Raw genomic sequence first — 13,624 nt, 5'->3', positions numbered from 1 at the left:
ACAGAAGTCGAGGAGTTGACGAGACGAATGGAGAAGTCGAGTTGATCAGAGAAAAGAGAAGAGAACCGATGTGACTAAACCCAAGTCACAACACCACTTCGTTAAGTGAACGAACATTAGAGTTATACATAACGTATATTAGATGTGGAGTCCAACCACATCCTAACCAACGATGACAACAGTGTAGCTTCTTCTCAATCGAGACACAAACCACGAGTCTACAGTACGGAGATATCAACCCAGGCGATATCTCTCAACCTGCGACCAGACACGGAGAGACCACCAAGGACCACCACAGAAGGACCAGCTGAATTGAATCCCAGAGGTATGTGTTACTTTAAAGTCAGTAATCAACAGCTCAATGCTTGGTTTGCGATGCTCAATCTCGCGAAACTTCTAAATACCCGTAACTAACGACATAACATTTTACACTTGCACATTTCCAATAAGAAATACAAACATCTATTAAATATTTATTTCTGAGTGGTGATTTTATGATAAAATCCCCATAAGATTATGCACGATGAGTTAACCTCTCGCATAAAAGTAGAAAACATTCCCACTCATTTCAGATGGTAAGTGGAAGGTGACTTCTTCGGTTCACTGTATCATCCCCGAATTTTTAGACACGAACTGAGGAGGTTGTCATGGTGGAAATACTATGGGTTCTATTCCAGCACGAGTTAGATTGTAGTTCATATTAGTACACCATTGTCTTGGCGGAGATGCTTTTGGTCTTTGAGTCCAGCAACATTTTAAGAAATTTCAACTAATGGAAAGATTAAGATTTCAGTTACCTATACGCATAAGTAATCCATTGTTATGATAGTTTAAGTTTAGTTAAATGCACAAGTATTATTCTCACCCACCCACCCTCTCTGTTTTAAGTAAATGCTCCAAAGTATAAATTTATTTAAGTATAACAATAAGAATATTTTTCATAGAGTTTTAAATAAATGAGTGACGACGTTGTCCGTACTAGAGCACAAAAAGCGGTTAGAGGTGTGCAGGTTGGTAGTTTGTTTAATATTGGTAATTCAGGCAAAAAGAAGCAAGTGAAGGTCAAGAAAGCAAAAAACCTAGTTTTAAAGTAAGACCAGTAGAAAATTTTCCGTCGAGTCCAGTAGCGAAATCATTTTCAGAAGATTTCGATTCAAATTTTCCAGTAAAAATAGTGTAATAAGTGAAAAGCAACAGTTTAGTGAGAATAATAGAACAAGTGAAGACAAGATGACTACAAACGTTATGTTTTACTCGTATGTAAACAAATTACCGAAATTTGACCTGAAAACAGATAATGATATCGTTAGTTTCTTTGACGAGTTCGATGATGCTTGTCAAATGGCGAGTGTTAATGAAGCGAAAAGAAAGGAACTCTTACCAAGCGTATTTAAAGGTACTGGTAGGCAATGGATAAAAATATTTTTAAAGCGTAGGAATATTACCGAACTAGGATATAAGGAACTCCAGGAGAGTATTATAGAAGAATTTACTGGAACCAATGTTACGATGGATATCGAGGAAAAAATCAGAGAAAGGTTGCATCTGGAAGATGAACCAATCATTAATTATGTGTATGCTATGTTGGTCTTGTGCGAACGGTTGGACGCGAATATGAATGATAAAAAGAAAATAGGAATAATTGTAAGAGGACTTCAGCCATACTATATGGAAAAGGTAGGCACAATATCTTACTCAACTATAGATAAATTTGTTGAGGATCTTCAAAAAATAGAGAAGAATAAGTGTAAGGTCGATAAGCGTGTGAAAAGAGAGACAGGCAAGGTCACAGTTAAAGATTTACTTAAGAAGATGCGCAAACAGGTAGAAGAAGAGGATAGTGATTTAGAGGTAGATAAATTACTTTTGAAGAAGGAAATTAGAAATAGAGATGATGTTAAAATAAAGCAAGAACCTCAGAGTGTTACACAATTAGGCCAGCTAGAAAAGAAGATCGAACAGTTACAGTTAACCCTAGCTACTAAGTTTCAAGGACAGGATGAAAGAGAAGAAAGACAAGGTAGTTCATCTAAAGATCAGAGGAATAGTAATAATAGCAGAGGAAATAGAAATTTCAGAAATAGAGATCATAACCAGTATAGAAATAATAACAGCCGGAATTGGAATAGAAATTACGATAATTTTAATCGTAATAGAGGAAATCGAAATTATGGTAGTAGAAGAGGAAATAGAGGTAGTAGTTGACGTGGTAATAGAGGAGTTCGTAGACAGAATTTTTGGCAAGAGCGAAGAAATTGTTGTGGTGATAGGAACCATAGGAAATCCTCTTGTAATGGTCAAGGACAATCTAGTCAGCAAGTACAGTATGTACCGGTAGTGCCAAACCAAGTAAACGGAACTACGTATTACCATACACAAAATTCGCAAAATTTAAACTGAGTAACACGTAGCCTCTATAACGCACGAAAATGATATGTTGTACGTACCGGTTGAGGTAGAAGTAAGGAAATATAATGCATTAATAGATACGGGATCATAGATATCGATTATAAATGAGCGTTTAATTCCACCTAATGCTAAAATACTTTCCCAGTTTTCTAGAATACGAGGTATAACACAAAATGTGTTGGTTTTGAACAAAGTGGCAATTTTAAAATTTAAGATATCAGGACAGACGTTCCATCTAGCTTATAGAGCAATCAGAGATTTTCCGTATCAAGTATTGATCGGAAATGATTTCTTAAAAAGCCAGAATTGTCAAATAAACTATGGTGAAAAGAAGTTAACATTACAGAGATTTGGTAAACCTCAATTTAGGAAGAGTGTAGGACAAAAATCTGTGTCTGTATCTGAGAACGCGGCAATCGGTATCAAATATAGTATTAGACCAAAATGGGTTTTAGGACATAAGGTACGGTTGTTACCTAGGTCTAAAACTACGGTAAAAGTTAACCTAGTAAATTCTTGGAACAACAAAGAGTATTTGTTAGAGCCTAACAGAGATTTAGAGCGACAGTATAATGTTTTAATATCGGGAGTATTACTATCGGAAGAAAACAAGAAGATAGAGTTAGTCAATCCGTCAAATAATTTCGTGATGCTGAGAGCTAATGTTATGTTAGGACATGCAGAAGAGTGTATAGATGAAGAGGATTTGAAGCAAGAAGGGTTATCAGATGATGAAGTAGAAAGTGTGTTAAAATCAAGAAAGAATTTTGATAGTTCCAGACTAAAATTTGGCAGGAAACGAAACCTGAAATAAGAGAACAAATAGAAAATTTAGGTTATAAGTATGCCGATGTATTTGCTTGGCAGGACAATGAATTAGGCAAGGTGAAGCATTTTGAACATCATATAGAATTGGAAACTAAGCGTCCATTTCGACGGCACCATTATCATATTCCGATAGCGCTTAGAGAAATTTGGCATGAAATTGCATTTTGCGAATACAAGTGCCCACTATAGTATAGGAAGTGCGGAAAGGGCCATAGGTTCATTACAGCAAGTAATGAAACATTATATTGAGAAAGACTTCGCAAATTGGGATGAGATCTTACCCAGTTTGATTTTCACAATGAATACGCAAGTGCATGATGGTACCGGTTTCTCACCATACTACTTATTGCATGGAGTTGAAAATCGAACAGGATTTGGATATCCCTTGCAAGTATGTTGAAAACGAAGTGAGACTTCAGGGCATAAAAGAGGCACGAAAGCTTGCATACAAAAATTTACAGAAGAAATTTAAAGCGCAGAAGAGGCAAATTGAAAAGAAATTCGATCAAACGAATTTTGACACTGGACAAACCGTTTTAATAAGGGAAATGCCTAGAGCAGGACTACCTGCATGTTTTGGTAATAGGTACAATATTAAGGGTGTAATAATAGACAAGATCAATAATAATTCCTATAAAGTTCGGTCTGAAACTAACAAAGGTGAACCAAAGGTCGATACTATAGACATAAGACGTTTAAAGTTATTTGTTGGTAATAAGGACGAAACGTTAGGTGATGACGATAATCAAGTTTCGGATGGCGAATACTAAAATTTGGAAAAAAAAATAATTGTTAGAGTTTACTGTAACTATGGTACAAATTGGGTCTACCGATGAAGTGCCAGTCAGGAGGCACTTTTCTCAACCAAACCCTTGTTTCCGAGATTTGAGGAAATGCGAATCTCCATCGAAATTGTCCCGAATCGATAGACACTTTTTGGATTATAGTTACTAGAAATTCGGAAAGATAAATTTTATATATATGTAATACTTTTGTAGAATTAATTATGTTTTGATCAAGTGCCTAGAACATAAAATAAAAGTAAAGTTAGTTAATAAATAAATCAATAAAACAATAAATTATTTTCTATTTTTTTTTTATTATTTTCTAATAATAATAATAAATAAATAATATCGATTTGTTATTGAAAATGCCTATTATCTATGAAAATACAGTGTCCAGAATATATAACGTTATCTCTATGGGTTATCTAACTCGAAATTCTCGTATTTATTACAAATTACCTGAAGCCGTATATCTAGCAAATGGTGTATATCATACTTTGGATAGATCAAAATGTGAATTCAAAAGCTTTCTTTTTTTGTGAATTAAAAACACTCGATGACGAAGCGATATGCCTCAATAACATTATATTCAATGGTTCACCGCACGGTTGCCAACAGAGGACGGAAATATATTTGGGAAAAGTATTGTATAGATACACTCATGCAGGTGTATTGTATTCTTCGTTAGTAGAAGGTTACATAACTAAGCTAGGTAATCATCATGAAATGACATCAACGAAAGTAATGTTTGGCAACAATAATTCTTATTTCGTAAACTAAAGTCACTTTGACTATTCAATTTTTGGTGAACTAGCAATACCTATGAGAAAAATTATCTCAGTAAACAATAAACATTTAAATTTAATTGGTAATTGGACACAAAGACAATTAAACTTCACTTTGCATTCCGAAGAATTAAATTCACTAGATGAAAATTTATTGAAGTTAAAAGTGGACACGACTGTACCACAACTGGTAATGAAAACCGATTATATAATGTACGTAATTGCAGTTATCATAATTGTTTTAGTAGTTTCTCTAATTGCATTAATGGTATTGTATTGTAAATTATATAAATCCTTGAGAAAATATAAGTTTGAAAATAATGAGGCATAAATATAATAATAACAATAATAATAATAATAATCGTAAAAAATAGGAAATTTATTTATGTTCTGGCACACAATATTTTATGTAGAGAACTCTGTAAACTGAAAACGTTGTTGAAAAAATGTAAACAAAACGATTAGGTAATGTTGAAGTTCAAAAGTAAACATGCATCAAACACTTACCAATCAGCCATCAACAACAGTAAAGACCATCACCGAGTAGAAGTATGTATAGTAATAAATAAAGTTTATAGTTCATAGTAACCGACCGAAGATAGTAAAAGATCGAAACGAGTAACCGAAATGTACGATGTCCCTTTTACATCTCAGGTGTACGAAGGAAAAAATAAGCATAGTAATAGATGAGAATAGATAACCTAGATAAGCTAGGATTGTAGCATCATAAAGGAGAATTGACAAAGTCAAGAACATCTAAGAATTTTTAAAAGGGACAAGGCAAATAGTAATCTAAAAGAAGAAAATTAATAGTAAGAATAATAGTAAATAGATCAAAATAGATAAAAATAGATAATAGATAAAGAAGAGTATTATTTTGTGTTAATAGTTAATGTGAAAAGAAAATATTACGAATATTATGAAAAAAATAAATAATAACTAGATTTTATACAATGGTTACATTGTTAGTCAAAGGATTAATATTAATGAATATGCATAGATAGAATAACAAATAGTACATGAAGAATATAGAAGAATATTTGGATCCAATGAGCTTGATATATTTAATATTTATTTTACGTAGAGAAATTATTTTTTTAAGAAAAAAGAAAATAATAAGTTACACATTTTTAATAATTAATTAGTAATAGTAAGTTGTTATTGAACTATAATATTGATTGGCATAAATTAATTGATCATTGTATGCGTATTGCAAGCGCTACAGTCAATTATCGTCAACGGATTTGTATTCATTTGCGTCACGACCATCAGGAATTTCTGACCAGCAAGAAGTGAAACACTTGACTGAGACCTGCGTTGAGGCTAGCTCTACTCTCCAGCGCAGACGATACCGAGTATTTCCGAGAGCATCCGACCTGATACGAAAATCACGGAGAATTCGCTCCTTGCATGCATACCAACGACTGAGCGGAAGCGAAGCGTAAAAGCAAATAAGACATATATTAAAATACGAAATATAATAAAATTAAATAAAATTAACTACATTAATGTATACTTATTATTACAAACAAGCTCAAAGTAGATATATACGTATGTTAGAATATATATAAGCGCTGATATATGAAGTTAAAAACGAGTATATTTTAATGTAATTTTAATGAGTTAATACGACGAAAAGAAGGAGATTTTCCGTGTAGAACCGAAGCTTATAGATTAGCAGTGTTTTACACACAAACTTTGTAGTTTTAAAGAACGGTCTTACACTAATATTACATTGAATGTAGCAAGTTGTGTTTGACAAAGAAAAGAATATTATAAGCCTGTTTCAATAAGACGCGAAATGTAGTCGAAGAGCGTAAGCAGACACAAGTTAGAGAATATAATTATTTAAATTAATTATAGTGAATAGAATTTTCTACGATTTTTAAATGAGCCTGTCCCGATTTTATCTATTTCTCGTCTATTCCATATTAAAGCCAAAAGGGAAAAACATGGACATCGAAACGATTTTATTTGTAGTATCTACCATAGTATTAGGAATTATACTCGTAATTGTAATTATTAATACTTGCTATATTTTAGCAATATTACGTACATTAGAGAGGAAATATGAAGATAGAAATAGAAGATGTAATATAAGATCTAGTATTGAATTACAAGTAAGAGATAAATGCAACTCAGAAACTTACGTTCATCCAAATTTTTCCCCTTTGTATGCCAAAATACAGAAGAAGAAAAGAGCACATACACAAAATACAAGAACACAAATCACTGACCACACATCACTACACTCTATGCCAGATTTTAGCAAAGCTTATTCAGGCACTAGCAATGATGATGAACTTAAGGTAACACAAGTGGAACACACCAAAAATAACGTGTTGAATCTTGAGCACCAAGAGACTAAAACGGGACACGTCACCGATTTTCAATCAAACATTTTAGTGATTACGCCCGATAATCTTGTGAAAAGTGGAAACACGGAAGGCGACGACAAGGAAACGTTTTTTCCTTGTGGTATTATAGTGATTTAAGCGCAAAACTCACAAAAATACACTAAAACTTTTGTTTTGTGGGATCACTGAGTTAACTTTTAAGCAAGCCAACGCCCGAATGAGAAAGCAAAAGCGGATGTTTGAATTAACCTTGATTGAAAACCGCTGATTTCGCGCTTCTCAATCAAAGTCAACCCCATCGTTGAAAACTGGCTAAAAGAGAACTTTCATTCTCAGAAAGTGAAAATTTGGTGCAAGTTTTTGTTTAAAGTAGTAACTGGTGAATTTGTGATACTAATTCGTGTAGTGTACAGTATCACATGTATATATATAATTTTTTATTAGCGTAAAAGTTTTTAAAACAGAGAACAGTGAATAAAAGTGTCATAAATACGTGAATAAATTTTGGTTGTACAGTCAACTTGTGCTCGAGTTGGCAAGTTTGTACACAGTGCCAATGGAAAATTTTACTTCTGTCTTAGCAACAGATAACTTAATTGCATATTATGAGAAGAACTCTAGCTGCAATTAATACAGAGAACAGCTTACTTGTTATAATTCTTGCCTCAGCAACTAGATGGTGTGAGGATTAATATTTAAATCTTTATTTATGCATTATGTAATACAAGTATTGGATGATTAAAAGATTAATAGTTTTAATGGAAATTAGGGTTTTGGAGATGGAATTATCATTTATGAATATTTATTTATGCTATTATATATTTGTATTTTGTTTTAAAACTATATTTTGCAATTTCATATATTTTTATACTTTCATATGTACAGGGTGTTTTAAATAGCAACGATCTCCTGTGATATCTAATTTGTTAGCAAGGCTAACAAGGTTTTGAAGGTGGCATGTGGCAGAGCCCATATTTTATGGTTAATTTTCATGTACATTTTGTGAAATTCATTTTATTAAAGATTTTATTTTTGTTTTGGTTAAGGATTGAAGAAGAATGAAACACGGAAATAATTAATATCAGTATAAGAAATAAAATGAATGTAATTGTTAGTAAATTCATAAGTTTGTATTGTCAGCTATTTAGAATAACATCTTAGCGAATTGTTCTCCGTCTGAGAATTCAGGAACCGAATTCTACAAATGTGTAAACGAGTACAACTAACAGAATTTTATGGTCATGCATTTGTAAAATAATTGTTAACAGAAGACACGTTCTCGGGTATGTAGAAATTGCCAAGAATCATGAGACAAAGCATTCCAAGTGTTGCCAGTTGTTGATTGCTATGAGGAAACAACCTCGTTTCTTCAAGAAAGGAGGACACGCACTTCTGACGTCAGGCGACTGTGGCGAATTCCGTGGTACGGAAGTTTGAACAAAAACTGAGGGAAGAGAGGTCTCAAGACAAAAGTCGACAGAAGAACAGAAGTCGAGGAGTTGACGAGACGAATGGAGAAGTCGAGTTGAACAGAGAAAAGAGAAGAGAACCGGTGTGACTAATCGCAAGTCACAAAACCACATCGTTCAGTGAACGAACATTAGAGTTATACATAACGTATATTAGATGTGGAGTCCAACCACATCATAACCAACGATGACAACAGCGTAAATTCTTCCCAATCGAGACACAAACCACGAGTCTACAGTACGGAGATATCAACCCAGGCGATATCTCTCAACCTGCGACCAGACACGGAGAGACCACCAAGGACCACCACAGAAGGACCAGCTGAATTGAATCCCAGAGGTATGTGTTACTTTAAAGTCAGTAATCAACAGCTCAATGCTTGGTTTGCGATGCTCAATCTGGCGAAACTTCTAAATACCCGTAACTAACGACATAACATTTTACACTCGCACATCTCCAATAAGAAATACAATCATATATTATTAATTTATTTCTGAGTTGTGATTTTATGATAAAAACCCCATAAGATTATGCACGATAAGTTAACCTCTCGCATAAAAGTAGAAAACATTCCCATTCATTTCAGATGGTGAGTGGAAGGTGACTTCTTCGGTTCACTGTATCATCCCCGAATTTTTAGTCACGAACTGAGGAGGTTGTCAATATTTATCTAAAGTTTAAGTATATATTCATCACAAGGTTCTTCTGTAATAAAGGTTGTTATAGTTGAAAATTTGGTATTTGAATGATTTGTTTTGTTATGTGTTGTACCATATCCTAGACACTAGTGATTGGATTATTCAGGCAGCTTGCAAATAGGGCTTCGCGTGCCCGTAGTCTCGTCTGGTGAGGAATTCATATCGGGTTAATACATGGTGGTTTGTCAATTATATATATGTACCTGAAATTTAAGGCTTCAAGGCACAATTCATTTTTTGTGAAACTGAATTATATATATAATCTCTTTCTTCTAATTAGCTGTTTGCTTGTGTTCTCCTTTACTTCTGGTGGATTGGGACGCTACAACTTACAACAACTGGACACTCCGTTGTAACTGTACGGTCTAGTTGATCGATTATTAATGAAGAAAAATTTTAACTTTTTAAATAAACCTCGCATAAAAGCACCTTCAAGAATTTTTCTCTCAGCCAACAAACGAATGTGCTTATATGTATGTGCGTCTCGTCTGCGACGGAGATCGTAGAGTTCTTCTCTCCTTCCCAAATAAGGAGCTAAAATTCAGCACAAAGAATAATCGTCGTCTCTAAAAATTCCTATCTATGGATTGTCATAGCTATTTTTAACTTGTGACATCACCAAACTGCGTAGCGAACTGAGTTGTTGCCTAGCAACGCGAGAAAAGGTGATTTAGTCTGACGAATGCACTCAGTGAAGTTACCACGAGAAACTCGTGCGAACAATTAGAATGAACAAGCAACTCAAAATAATGTTTAATTTTGTTTAGTGCGAAATGTAGTAAAATTTAAACGTCGTAACATTGAACTAACGTTATAATAATGAAGATTATCAATAATTTTAAAATGTTCGTTTAGAAGTGTTATCTTAAAAGTCGTCTTAGCGAAATAGAGTAGACAAGCAGCAAAAACCACCTGTTCATCTAAAAAGAAGATGAAAGAAAACCAACCCGAAACCTTCACGACAACCCCCCTAGAATCACCAAATATTGTTTCTCTTCAAGTGTCAGATTAAGTGAACAGTGCTAGTGAAACAGTGGAAATCAACAATGTGACGAAATATAACGAATAATTCGTGACGACCGCGTCAACCGCGTTCTTAATAATAAATGGGCCTAAATTAAAATATCATTATTATTATTAGTTATCCAATTAAAGTGTCCAAAAAGCAATGTAATTTTTGTTCGTGAAGTTTAAGTGTTAATTAAAATCAAAGTGAAGATTTGAATATCCTTTCAAAATAATAGTCATGGTTTCAATTTATATATATGTTAATTTTAAGAGATAATCTAACCTAATTTTCTTTTCAGCACTAATAAATTGCGCCTATGCAACGTAATAATTTCTACATTATTACATTGCATCAGCGCTAAGAATATAATTAGAGTAAGCTTTGTGCTGGTTCCCCAGAAAGTTCTGACCGAACTCCGAACCGTGTTGTCCAGCGGCTATATGGTCAGCTTTGGTGGACGATCCAACCTGTTGTTAAAGTCTGAAGACATACGAACGGTGGAGAATCGAATCCCAGACCATAGTAAAAGCGTAAGCCCACCTTGGGACCGTAGGACACGAACCACGTACAGTGATAAAAGGGTTTCCCCGATAGGGAGCGAGTAGAATCGAACCTAGTACTGTAATACATGGTTTACCCCAATCTGGGACGTACCTGGATCGAACCCAGTACTCTTATATATGGCTAAGCCCTTCACAGGGACAGGAATCCATGACACTTATATATGGCTTTCCCTCACAGGGACGTTTAAGCTTCGAACCCGGATACACTTATATATGGCTTCTCCCGAACAAGAACAAACGGTAATCGAACCCTTTACACTTATATATGTCGCCCGAACAGGGACAGAAATCCGTTACACTTATATATGGCGCCCGAAAAGGGACGTTCGGTAAAATCGCATAAAAGCGACGCTAATTGTATTTTTTATTAAGGTAAATAGTAGTGCCTCTTTAGTGCTACTTAATTTTGTTGTTCTGGCATTAGTAAATTAATCATCATGTCCGTAAATAGAGAAATAATACCTGTCTTGCATGAAATGCGAAAAATATGGAATGAAACGGAGTACTTAATAGTAGAAAGTCAATTTAGATATAGAAAAGAACCATTTACATTGTTAGAAGTTGAAAATTTTTGAAAAGTAGATCAGGAAGTTTGTGAAATTCGTAAAAGAGCTATACAGGAAATTGCAAAATCTCTTTTGGAAAGGAACATAAAATATAGGGCTGAAATTGAAGATAAAGTTGTTGCTAAAATGCGCGAATCACGTAAATCTGATCTTTATCGAAAGGCCAAAGATGAATGTGTTCTTGAATCAGAATTTATTTCCTTGACAGACATTAAACGTAAATTGAAAATTCACTACGAAAATTCAGACATCATACGTATTGCAAAAGAAAGGTTAGCTGAAAGGATATACAAAAGGCATTCAAAGTATCACGATGTTAGTTCTAACAAGGATTCCAGTTATGATCAGAAAATAAATTTTAGAGTTGCACCACCGAAACGGGTTAGGTTTGCTGATCCTCCTGAAACTGCAACTTTTGAGCATCCATTGTAAAAGTTAATGAGTTAGAAAATATTCAAAATCATGAGAATAGTAAAAGCAAAAGAGTACTATTAGAAATAAAATATGCTGAACATAACTTAGAATTTGTTAGACCTGAGTTTGAAGGAGTTTAGTGGGACACTGCCCCCATGCCTCGAAAAATGTACGCGCGAACAGTGAAAAATGAATGTGTTGAAAGTTGTACTATTTTGCCATGTGTTAGTTCCCAGCCACCAGCTATTGTTTTAAATCAAGCTAACATTGAATTTCTTGAGAACAAATTTGAACAGGTTGAAGAAATATCTGAGTGTGAATTAAAGGTAGAAAAAGAAATAATGTCTTTTGTCACTCACGTTAATGTTGAGTTAGGCCAAGACAAAGAATTTGTTTTGTCTCTTTCGAATAGCATTCTAGAAAGAAAAGAAATAGAAAGAAAAAAGAATAACGAGCTCAACCCAGCTGTCTCTTTGCAACCTCCTCCGACCATCGAGTTGGTCACGTCCAGCGTACCTCTGTGTATGAGTGAGCAGCCAGCTGTTTCCGCTGTTGTTTGTTTGTTTTGTAAAGGAACAAAAGGCATTCATAGATGCAATGCGTGCGTCACTACAGAAAGGTTTTCTAGACTGGTAATAAATTGCGTTGAAAATGGGAATGAGAGTAGACCATTCACGCCTCCTTGTAGTGTATTACGTTTGTTAAAGCTGAATTGCTTCTATGGCACCTTGCTAACCAGTAAATTAGAGTGCGTTCCCTTTAACAAACTTGTTTATTTTTTGTGTCTGTCACGGTTGTAGAGATATGTCAAGGGAAGAGTAGTTTCTTGAGCTGTGAGTTGAAAGTTAAAAACATACAGATAAAACAAATGAATTACGTTATCTTTTGCATAGTCATTTGCACTCTAATTGTGTATCTAGAAGACAGTAAAAACGGCTTTATGCCCGGTAGGCCTAAAGGTAATGACCATTACTCAGTAACGTGGGAAGAGAGATTAAAAACCTGTCAAGAAAATTTCAGTAGGTTACGAAATGTAGTTTGTCAAATGGTACGGAAATATAATTTACAGGTTCAATATGGCAAAAAGCACCGGCAATATAAAAAGAATGTATGTAAAATCAGACGGAAACTAAAAAAGTTAAACGCATGTTGTATTGTTTTTTTAAATTTTCCAAGTGTGTTCGTAAATGTTCTTTAAAAAATAAATGTCACAGTTGCACCAATGCTCAGACAAGAAGTCGTGAACGTAAAGTTGTTTTGTCGCACCATGGTAACCAATACTCTACGTGTATTTTTGAAAGAAGTGACCGAAATTTTAAATCAAATCACACTAGTAACTTAGCGATCAATGACTCAGTGAAGGGGTCAGGTGCTGACCACGCATCACCTGCAAGTAATAAAAACCACGAAACTTTTAAGGAAGAATGTGGTAATCGGGTGAATAAATCTTTCACGTCTAATCGATTTGAAAATGAATGTGATAGCAAAATTAAAAGTCAATCATCAACTACTTTCAGTAGTGGGCTATCAGCTGATCGTGACGTAATAACAAAGGTCCAACATACAGGTAAATGGGAAAACCTAGTGAAACTAAAAATGCAATTTAGTGTTCACTCTGAATACCGTAAAATTGGTGTACATCGAAAATTATTACAAAAGAAAACTAATTGCTACTCAAGCAGTGATAAGTTAGTCAATTTTTTGTGCTATGCAGCAATCATACATGTTGAAAAACCGATT

Source organism: Thermobia domestica, chromosome 5 (genome assembly GCF_964235325.1).
Source record: "Thermobia domestica chromosome 5, izTheDome1.hap1.1, whole genome shotgun sequence".
Taxonomy (NCBI): Eukaryota; Metazoa; Arthropoda; class Insecta; order Zygentoma; family Lepismatidae; genus Thermobia; species Thermobia domestica.
The sequence above is the reverse complement of the archived record's forward strand: the minus strand, read 5'-3'. Positions refer to the sequence as shown.